The 10,440-nt window shown below is 38.0% G+C and overlaps 1 long non-coding RNA gene across 3 annotated transcripts; it reads right to left on the bottom strand.

The window, feature by feature from the left end:
- Nucleotides 1-206: 206 nt before the first annotated feature.
- Nucleotides 207-9,958, bottom strand: LOC129359761 (uncharacterized). 3 transcript variants are annotated; one of them, XR_008605941.1, is made up of 4 exons: nucleotides 9,766-9,958; nucleotides 7,333-7,432; nucleotides 2,133-2,275; nucleotides 207-753 (listed from the first exon to the last, which is right to left on the bottom strand). It is a non-coding gene; the product is annotated as an uncharacterized LOC129359761 (long non-coding RNA). The 3 variants fall into 3 exon arrangements; XR_008605943.1 differs by having other exon boundaries at nucleotides 2,209-2,275; XR_008605942.1 differs by lacking the exon at nucleotides 2,133-2,275.
- Between the last annotated feature and the right edge of the window lie 482 nt (nucleotides 9,959-10,440).

The raw sequence follows: 10,440 nt of genomic DNA, 5'->3' as shown, positions 1-10,440 counted from the left end.
ATGTTAATGATTAGAAAGAATCTGAGGAGTAATATGTCATGCATGGAAGCTTTCTCATGTATAGCATCAAAGAATGTGAAACATATTGGCCTGCAGGTGGGCTGCACCTGTTGGCCCTCATTCTGCACAGTAACTCAAAGTTAATCTCTTTGTTCTTCTTTTGACCAGTCATCAAATACTTTGACTTTTAGGAATCAGAGATGAAGTTGTTTTAAAAGACTCCTTTATTAAGATAGATTACAAAACCACTTTTTGATTACAGAATCACATATTTAGTCAGTTTAGATAACAATGCGTTTTTCTAATCTTATAAATGAACTGTAAGATAAAAAAAAAGAAAAAGAAAAGAAAAACCTCTGCAAAACCGAGTGCAAGGCAAACCGCAGAATCTCTCCAGGTGATTGTGAGAACAAGATGCATCATCACAGTTGCCTGCAGAGATTACCCAGTTAGCCTTTAGCTTCCTTTCCTGGGCCCTGTTTGTCGTAAAAAAGCCGTTTTGCATACATTCAGCGAGTCAATCGACAGCAGATGTCTTACAACAATCAACATAAAGACAACTCTGACCCTGCTCCCCACCATTTCCTGAAAGGTCTTACGTTACCATGGAGATTAGGCCACGGCACGTGCCTTGCATTGTCGGACCTTGTCCTCAAAGGTCAACCCGCACGCCCAGTCAGAGGTCAGATGTCACCCAGGCATCCCGTGCAGCTCACCCACTGACCAGCTTTCAGCCTCTGACCTTAGCAAACACTGGAATAAATTGAAAGATTGAAAAGAAGACCAAATGGTTATTATTATACTTATTAATTACTCAACAGTTAAGGAGCACGTTTAAATAATAACTGTGTTTCAGCCTGTATCTGTGTTTAGATTTTTGCAGTGAAGTTGTGTGTCGAAAAATTATTCTGCACGTTGCTGTATGTCTCCCTCTTGTGGCGAAGTTTAAACTTTCACAATTAACCATTTCAACTGAACGTCATGAAGTTTAAGGGACATAAAATTAAAAGTAAAATACATAACCAGATCAATACAGGAACAACAATATGAAAAAATATGAATTGATTTATTAACTTTCGGACCATTTCTAGTACTCATTTATTCTATTGGTTGTTTTATACCTGGAAGATATGTAGTCTCAAATAATACAACTCTGGCATAAACTTTGAGTATAATTGCCCAAAAACCAATCATCTTTTTTTTTTCATGTTTAACCGCCATGTTTCTATATTCTTTGGGAAGTCCCTGCCTAAAAGGTGCATCCTCTGCCACTGAGCTGGAAGAATGTCGGGATATTCAGGTCATCGAGTTGCAAAAGTGTTGCTCAGGCATTGACAAAAGAAAAATCTTAAGTTTATTAAACGGAACAGGCTGACAGTCCACACTTTGTTAGGCAGTGAATGAGCAGAGTGGTTTTGACAGGCCTAACCTCTTAAGCTTCGGGTCCCACTGAGCCCGGCACAGCTAGAGCTAAATACCATCTGTCCCAACATCATGAGGCCCCCCGCCCACCACACACCCCAACCTGTCCCCTAAGATGTTAGATCTTAGAATTGCTAACTAATGAAAATATTCAATTGGTATTGTTGTGTTTTATTTAATTTTAAAATGGCTTAAGTTTGAAAAGCTGTGAAAAAGGCGGAACAACGTTTTTTCTTCCATGTCATTTGTGTTATTTGTCCAAATACAGCAAATATTGTCAACAACACATCTGTATTTAATTAGAAATTAGCTAGAATTGCAATTGAATTTAGAATTTTAAATTGTTACCAACTTTTTTGCTGTAAGAGGCTTTCTCTTCCTCTCTCCTTATGCACCTGCAGCTCTGCTCAAAGGCGTTCACTAGCTCTGCTGTGGGGTTCAGTCTGAATAAAAGGAGCTCAACAGCCTGAGTATTCAGAAAAGAGACAGACCAGGGAAAAAAAACTCATCTGAATGGATAGTGATGTCCCAGAAATGGAGGCTCCTGTTTTCTGCCACAACCATTACAAGTAAGACCATACAACGCAATTTTTGCCTTTTAAATGTGGATCCAAACCTCTGTATCTGTCAATTCTGAGTTAGTGTTGTACAATTTGCTGGTTACCACAAACAATACTGACCAATAAACTACAAGTAAATAAGTAACTAACCATACATATGGTATTTTTTTGTCCATCGGATGTCGTTCACAGTAAAGAAGAGCAAATGTCCCTCATGGCCTCTCACCCTGTAGCTTTTGCTTCAGCACTTCATTAGAGTCCTGGACATTCGCTGAACAAGCAATTGTCCTCTGCTAATGAAAAAACAAAAAAAGATGACGCATTGTATCAGTAGGAAGTAAATTTATCAAAGGAGGTTGATACAATAGACAGAACAGCTCAAATTATGAAACATGTCTGTGAGGAGGCCTCCTGCAGAGCCATATTGTACTGTTTGTTGATGGTCCAGTGACATGTGGTGACATCCAGACAGAAAATAACAGAGAAAATGTTGCTGTACGTCCACAGTGTGAGGTTTAAAAGGTGGGTCAGGCCGTAGGAGCTGTGTGAGAGCATGTGCATGGCTTTAACATACAAGAACACATGCTGGGAAACACACACAAGGAGCAGACCTTTGAGAGCTGCTCTGTGGCTAAAAACAATTGGGATCTGCGTGAACCGATGTGACATGTGTATTAGCCCCTGCCTTTCCGTTGGGAACCCGTCTGGAGAAACAGAAAAAAAAAACACGCAGGGGAAAAGGAGGGAAAGATGACGAGATGGAGGAATAACAAAAATCTGGGGTAGAGAAACTTATTAATCCGTAGCTGTCTGAACTGAATCTGAAGGGAGTTTATATCAAAATGAACAAAATTGGGATGAGATAGAAAAATATAAAAATATATATATATATATATATATGAGTATTCCAGAGGGGAACAATGCATAAATTTCCCTTTTATTTCTCTACCAGAAATACTAGCTTCAGAATGCTAACAAGTAATTTTCACAAAAGATCGAGGAACTAATCTGAGAATTTCTTTTGTCAGGCATAATAAATCGAGATGTACTGTGCAAGCTTTATACAGGCCTGTGCTAAGGTTCTTTTTAAGAAAAATATGTTGTCGGGATACTTATACTACTTGACAGGAGTATAAGTTTTGAAGTCAATAATAAAAATAAAAAAACAACAACTAAGGAATAACAAGCTTATGAAATTAATGCATCAAAGCAGATACACCTGTCCTTTATTTCATGTGTAATTAACTTAAAATAAGAGCGTTTGGTGTGCTTACCAACAAAAAAATTATGATTTTTATTTATTTGTTTGAACGGGGTACACAATATAATTTTAAATATGATGATCACAAATCCGAGTTGATTGTGAAAAAATTGGCTGATTTTGATTCTTTCTCAATAGGTTGGGACATCCAAAATTAGTGAAACATTTTTATTTACAACGTTAACTAAATTTAGAGGATTTGATCCTGCTTTATTGGTGCATCATTGAAAAAAAAAAACACTATTGAGTGGTTTATAAGTTCTGCAGCGTACAGTGCAGCCACCTTTTCTTGCCAGTCACAGGATATGAGTCTGGCTGCCATTTAGCCCCTGCACTGCAGTCTCAGATGGAACGACCCGAAGAAGAAAAAAAACAGCCTACTCACTGTCCACACCACATTTACATCTCATCTCAGTTATTGGATACATAATTCCTCAATACATCTCTTCAATCTTGTATTTCCCCCTTGTGTCCTTCAACATACACATACGCACACAACTGATGACAATTATATTTTTATATTTCCCAGAGTATCAACCGCCGGAGCGATTTTCTGCCATTTAAATGTGAATTTATGTGTCATGTAAATGAGTGGGGAGTATATTTAAGACCGTCTGAGAGTGTCCCTGTCCCACACAGCCTCTGTTTGTCACCTTTTCTTGTTGAAAAGGAGCTGAACGGCCCCCGGTGCCACCAGCCTCCAGAGCCGGTCCCAGGCTGTTTGGGGACCTAAGCAATATTTGATTATGTGGTTTTCCAACTAGCATCGATCATAAAGGTACATTTTACATCCCCTTTGTGTCTAATAGTTTACCCAACAGACATTTAACATAACCTATATTATAACTCATAATGCTTTTATTATAGAAGACATTCATTTACTGACCTGTCACCTACCACATAAGCAAATTGTGGAAAGCAAATTGATTTTCATGATCGTTTTATTTTCTTTTGCTGGTTATCTGTACTTTTTTAGAAAGGTGAAGCATAAAACAGCTTCTTAAATATCAGTATATGAGCTATAATTTTAAGAACATTAATTTAACACTTACTTTAGAGTTTCTAAAGTTATTTGGATTCTTTTATGTTTGCTTTTTCAATAATCGTTCTTTATCGTATGAGTTAATGCATTTCAACGTGACTCATACTCACCTGCTCAACTAGCAGTGACATACAGAGCGCTGTGTGTCGTTGCTTATGTTCTGCTAGGCAATTTTTTTCTTGTAATTTAGTTGTCTTTATTATTTTTATCTTGCGTGTGAAACAACTGCAATGGCTCCACCCCCGCAGCTTTTAGTTTGTTGTCTAAGGTGTCAAGAGTTAATATGTTCATCAACAAAACTATTTAAGGTCTAACTACACCAATTTTTATCTAATATTACAAATATCGAGTATCACAAGTTTGATTTTGCACTATTACAGGTAAAGGCCTCATTCTACTTGTGATAGTGCAAGTAGAATGAGTGAGTAAGATTTACAGTATATTTGTAAATTGTACTTGATACGAATAATTTTATTTTTTATTTTTTTGCTTTTATTTGTGATAATTATGACCTTCTTTGGATAGGCCCTAAGCTACCAAGGTTGCTCATTCTTTGGGCCGGCTCTGTCAATCTCCCTTTTTTCTTTAATACGCTTGACTCCAATGACAACTGAATGATAAATCCAAAAAAAAAAGTCTTTTTGTCCAGTGTTTCCTGAGGAATTTGGATATTTGGATCTACTATAGTATTTTTATATACTTAATATTAATATTTCAGTGACAAATGTCCTTAATGTTGTGAAGCAATAAATTCTGAGTAATACTGAGCGATTCACAAAAGATAACCAAAAACAGTTGCTAAATTTATCGCAGTGTTTTCTTTTTGTCTGTTTCTCCAAAAAAGCAAAAACAGAAACAAGCATTAAAGCATGGACTGAAAAAAAGCTTATAACCGGAGCTCAACAGATCATCTGACGTGACCCGCAGTTTGCAATATAAAGTAAAATGGAATCACTAATATTATTGCATGTTTAACAACAATGGACTGATACACGTTTTAATAGAATACGTTAAACTATTTTGATCCAGTAAGAACAGTGATGCAGAAACAATCTTGAGATTAAATTTCTCTACAAAAATTTTGATCTCGTTCAGCCGATCAAACCCTGATATTTATCAGAATCTCACCATTATGCGCTGGCTGTGTCACTATATTGAGTTTATAATCCTATATGTTTATGAAGAGTGTGAAGGAGGACTTTTCTATCTCCTCTGATGCCCGTTTTCATGTCAAAGTATGAAATCGTTGACATAACACTCCAATTAGGTTCTTGTTTCACAGGCAGTTATTGGCTGCCTCATTGTCCACATCACAACAAACAGTGACCTTTACAAAGAGCATTTCTAACCAGGCCCCTGCATTAGTTCAATGAAAGCCCATCAGAAGACAAGCTTCATTTATTCATTTGAAATAAAAACTATATTTAAGCCAACACTTTTTCTGTTCTTCACAGATGGGAATGTGTTTTAAAAATAACAGACGTGTGTCGTTAAAAATGAATGGAAAGCTGTACAACTTGGTTTCTCCTACACACATGCATCAGCAGCCGTTATTTTTCAGGAGATAAGGGTAACGTGAACCTTTCAGCTGGTCAAACTATATTTGATAAACAAGACCTTGACCAAATGGCTGATTGCTTAATCTTAACACGACAAGCAGCCCACCAGCTGCTTATCATCTGTGCTCGTCCACTATTGCGAAAAGCATTCATTTCAGCCCAAACTTACTTTGAAATAGATTGAAAATGATTTTTATTCAACCATGACGTTTGTTTCTGGGAGGGAATCAGAAAACTTTTCTAAAAATAAATACATAAATAAATATAAATATGAAAAATAGCATTACTTTGTGTGAGTATATTTTTATTTCTGTTTTTTAAAGTGTTTTATTTTTATTTTTTTAGTTAAGAACAGCTTGTTGAAAACTATTTAGGACCTTCTTAATAATCAGTGGGGGACAAAAAAATGATTTCCATCGCAGCAACCAAACCCCTCACAAACAGTGAAAACCTTATCATGTTTTCACTATTTTTGATGATTTATCTTTAGTGATGACTTTGAAGCTGGAAGACCTCATTGCGTCTCCCTCATCTTCAACTCTGCTCCATACATTCTGCGTAAGATTCATGTCTGACTGGGACACGGAAACATTAACAATATTTCCAGTCACTGGTTGGTAAAATTAAAATGATACTTTTACTATAGTTTAATCTGCAACAGCATGAATAATTTTAGGAGTAATACCCAAAATTCATATTTATCCTAATAAAAAAACACAGTAGAAAACAGAATGGAGTAACTAAGTTAAGACATCTGGTTTGAATTTATAAAAAATATTTACAATTCCTTGTATGATCAAAAGTCACAATACAAGTTTAAGGGATGAAACATATCTCCCCCACACAAAGCAGGATGAGAATATTGATTAGTGAATATATGAAGTAAATGGATTTAAAAAGTGATTTAAGTGAACATGGTGTTCAGCTGGCAGTAAAACTTTGGTATGTTTACTCCGACAGTTTGCTTTCTATAATAAGAAGATGTATTTCGTGGACGCTCACCCCACAAATTTGAAATGATATGTCTTATCTGAATTTTAAAATTAAAAATTACTGCAGCAAAAAGTTACCAGTATTAGGCGTCATAAGAAAATTTTTCAAAGCACACACTTTAACATTTATTATGCATGCATATCAATATCCAAAAGTCTGCTTGCATGATTTGTTGTCAAAGTTTTCCACAGAAATCCTCCCCAAATAAACACAGTGTTGCAGACAAAGTGCTGCCTAATCCCAGATCTGGGAGAAGGCTTGAGGGACCAGCAAAAAGAGCAAGGCAGCTTACATTGGTGATTGATGGTCTCTGTCTGTGCAATAGCTGACTGAGCAACATGTACGCTTCTCCTTTTCCCACACTTAATGGCTCACCACATTCTATATAAGGTGCTTGTCCTCAAATACATGAACCTAAATCCATGGAGTGCTGTGCCCATGTTGAGGACTGAATAGATCAGGGCTAGAGTTGGCTAATTTGGTCGAGGGACGTACCATGCTGTCGCGGCATCTTGCTGTAGAGCGTGACCTGGAGTGCTTTGTTGAATCTCTCTTTGCATCCTCTTCTTTCTCAACCATTCTCCTGATTCCATCACTGTTAAAAGATTGAATGAAGACAAAAAAAAAAAAAAAAACATCAAATGTACAGCATTATTTTGTTGACCTATGTTTAAACAATACTGTAGGAGCACTTTTCTGGCAATCCTTGATCCTGTCACGTCCCTTGTCCGGTGCCAAGACGTGTCTGGTCTGGCCCTCGGCCAGGCTGGGCTGGACTGGGCTGGTCGCCACCAAGGCCCCAGCAGCCGAGCAGGCAGGACAAGCTTAATGCTGACACATCGCTAACATCAACCAGGGAGGATACCACTGGAACATGCTTAAACATCAGCATGCCACCATTTCAGAAATGCAGGGAAGATTTGACTTTGGTCACAAAAAGGCTACATTTGAGAAACCGTCCCGATTGTGCTTAACTGTCTTTTTAGCGGAATCAGATTTAGACATGATAATTTAAAAAAAGACTGTAACAGTGGTTTGCAAGAAAAACATTGGGAAATGCACAAAAAAGGCCACACCCCTTTACATAAGCCTGTGCTTATTCAAATCAAGGAGTTATAAGACAGATAATGATATTCTTCTCAATGTGAGAGATCAGGTTAGCTTATTTAAACATTATTTTACTCACAAAGAGACAAGAGAGCAAAGCAGATTATAACAAGTTGGATTAGTTAAAAAAATATATCATTTTTGAACTCAGTAAACAATTACTTGACTGCTAGAGTTATATTTGCGTAATAGGCAATAAAGGCAAATCTTGCATACCCTGCATCACGATAAGTTTAAAGATTTGTATAGATTTACAGATATGCGTAAAAAACCATCGTTGCACACAGCTGCATTATAATCTGGACCTTTTAAAAATACCCGAGCTGTTTTCTGGACACTCATCATAACAACTTCTGTTGATGCTCTCCAAACAATGCAAATGAGCAAATGAGATTGGCAGAATGAAGCACATTATCAATATGCACAGATATAACCAGGAGTGCCACTGATCGATGATTCAAACCTTCTCCCTACAGCCTTGTTTGTGACCTCTGACTTCTTGCCTCTCGAGGGGGTTAAACTTATTACCCTTTGACTCATGTGACCTCCAGTTTGAAAGGAGCTAGATGGAAGGATGTCCACAGCTCGGGTCCTATTGGTCACTCTCTGACCACTCTGCGGCCAGGGGGGCTGACCATCCAAACCCTTGTGGGATGTGACCCTGGCCCCGCCACACGCTTTGTGGGTAATACCATTAATAGGTCAATACTAACCGCAAAAAATTTGATTTTGAAAACAAGTGAACAGTATGTTGATGTTTTTTCTAAAAGGTCTGCAAACAGCGACACACTGTTTTTTTGGTGGGGGGGGGGGGTGTTCTTTTTTTTTTAAAAAGTATTATTTTTTGAAACTCCTTTAAATTTTGATATATCAGTATTTGGATCTAAATGTGAGTAAGGTAAAAAGGTGCAAAAAATGAGCAAAATTTGTATTTTTCGAAGTATTGGCTACAAATAAATCCCATAAAATTGCCTGCAGCCTGTTCAAAATAGAGCTTTTTTCACTAATCAAGACCTGAAGATTCAACTTAATTCAGAAAGTAAATGTTTTAAAGAGGATAGTCTCAGTCATAATTTGAAATGTAAGTTGTATTTCACTGTCTCTCCATCCTGACTAGAAATGGTTGTCCTGGGTGTCTGCCAGTACACCACGTTACATACGAGACATGTGCTCTCGCTTACATGCGCACAGGATTATTAACCAGTTCAGATTTTTCTCCCTAAAAACATACAACTTAAACATAAAGATAGAAGATTAAATATTTTTCTTTCATTTACAAATTTGAGTTAAAAAATATATCTATCTATCTACTTAGAATACATCATTTCTATAGAATAAATTTTGTGTTTCTTTATTGGATTTAAATTGAGTGAGAGCTTTCAATCAAACATAATAACAATGCATATAGATGGCGTGCATAATGCGCTTTGTTTTCTCCATCCGTAAGAGTGCCAATGAAAATGAAACTCAAGGCTAAATAGTGCAAAAAGCAGTCAAAGCCCTGACCTCTATAAAAAAAAGGTGTGTTAAAATGCAGCAGAAGGTAGTTAAAATAAAAATACTACAGAGTTGGACCAACAGGAGCCCACTTTGCTGAAGTTGTCAGACCTGCAGCTAACAGTGGGGCTTGTAAACAACTGTATGAACACACATTCATTCTCACACTACTGCAAATACTACCTCACATCAGCGGGAAAAGCTTTACTACGAGAGAAGAATCTACCATCAAAATAAAGAAGAGAAGATACAAAAAGAAGCCAAATGCACAGCGTCCTCAATCAGAATAAAATGTTGTAAAAAGAAGCAGAAAGGAGCCAGTACCTTCTGGAGCATCCCTGCCTCAAGAGAAGGGTGGGACACCTGCAGAACCTCGCGTGGTCTATCCAGAGCTGCTCAGCGACTGCTGCCTCATGGAGCAGAGAGAGAGTGTGTGTGTGCGTGTATGTGTGTGTGTGAGAGCCACAGGGAGAGGATGAGTGTGTGTGTGTGTCGCTGGCTGAGGGAGGGGATCCCTCCATCTCCCTCCTCCTTTTCCTCCTCCTCCTCGGGACTATGCCTCCTTAACTGGATGGAGGGGTAGGTGGGGCCACTGCAATAAGCAAACACACACACATTTCTCTACGCTTGTTATGTCCTCGCTTCCCTCACTCTTTCCCGCTTCCACACTTCCACCTCTACGTCCCTTCTCCAGACTTCCTCTTTCCCTCGTAGTCGTGCTCTTGTTCCTTTTGCCTCGTTCTTCTCCCTCAGTCTGTCCACCGGACTCTCCTACTCCCCTACTCTCCCTCTACCTTTTCATTCCTCGCCCCCCTCCGGCCCCCTCCTAGTTTGCTGAGTTATCGTAGAAACATGTTCTCAGTAATCTGGAGGGCAGATGGGGACATGTGCTTTCTTTTTTTTTTTTTTTTTTTGATGGTCCTAAAACTCCTGGTCCGGGTTTGTATGCATTCTGGGTTTTGATCACACGGCACAACAGCAGAGCTATAAGACTAAGCT

This window comes from Poeciliopsis prolifica, unplaced genomic scaffold (assembly GCF_027474105.1).
Source record: "Poeciliopsis prolifica strain line A6 unplaced genomic scaffold, Auburn_PproV2 SCAFFOLD005, whole genome shotgun sequence".
Classification (NCBI taxonomy): Eukaryota; Metazoa; Chordata; class Actinopteri; order Cyprinodontiformes; family Poeciliidae; genus Poeciliopsis; species Poeciliopsis prolifica.
This window is presented reverse-complemented; position numbering and strand designations above follow the sequence as displayed.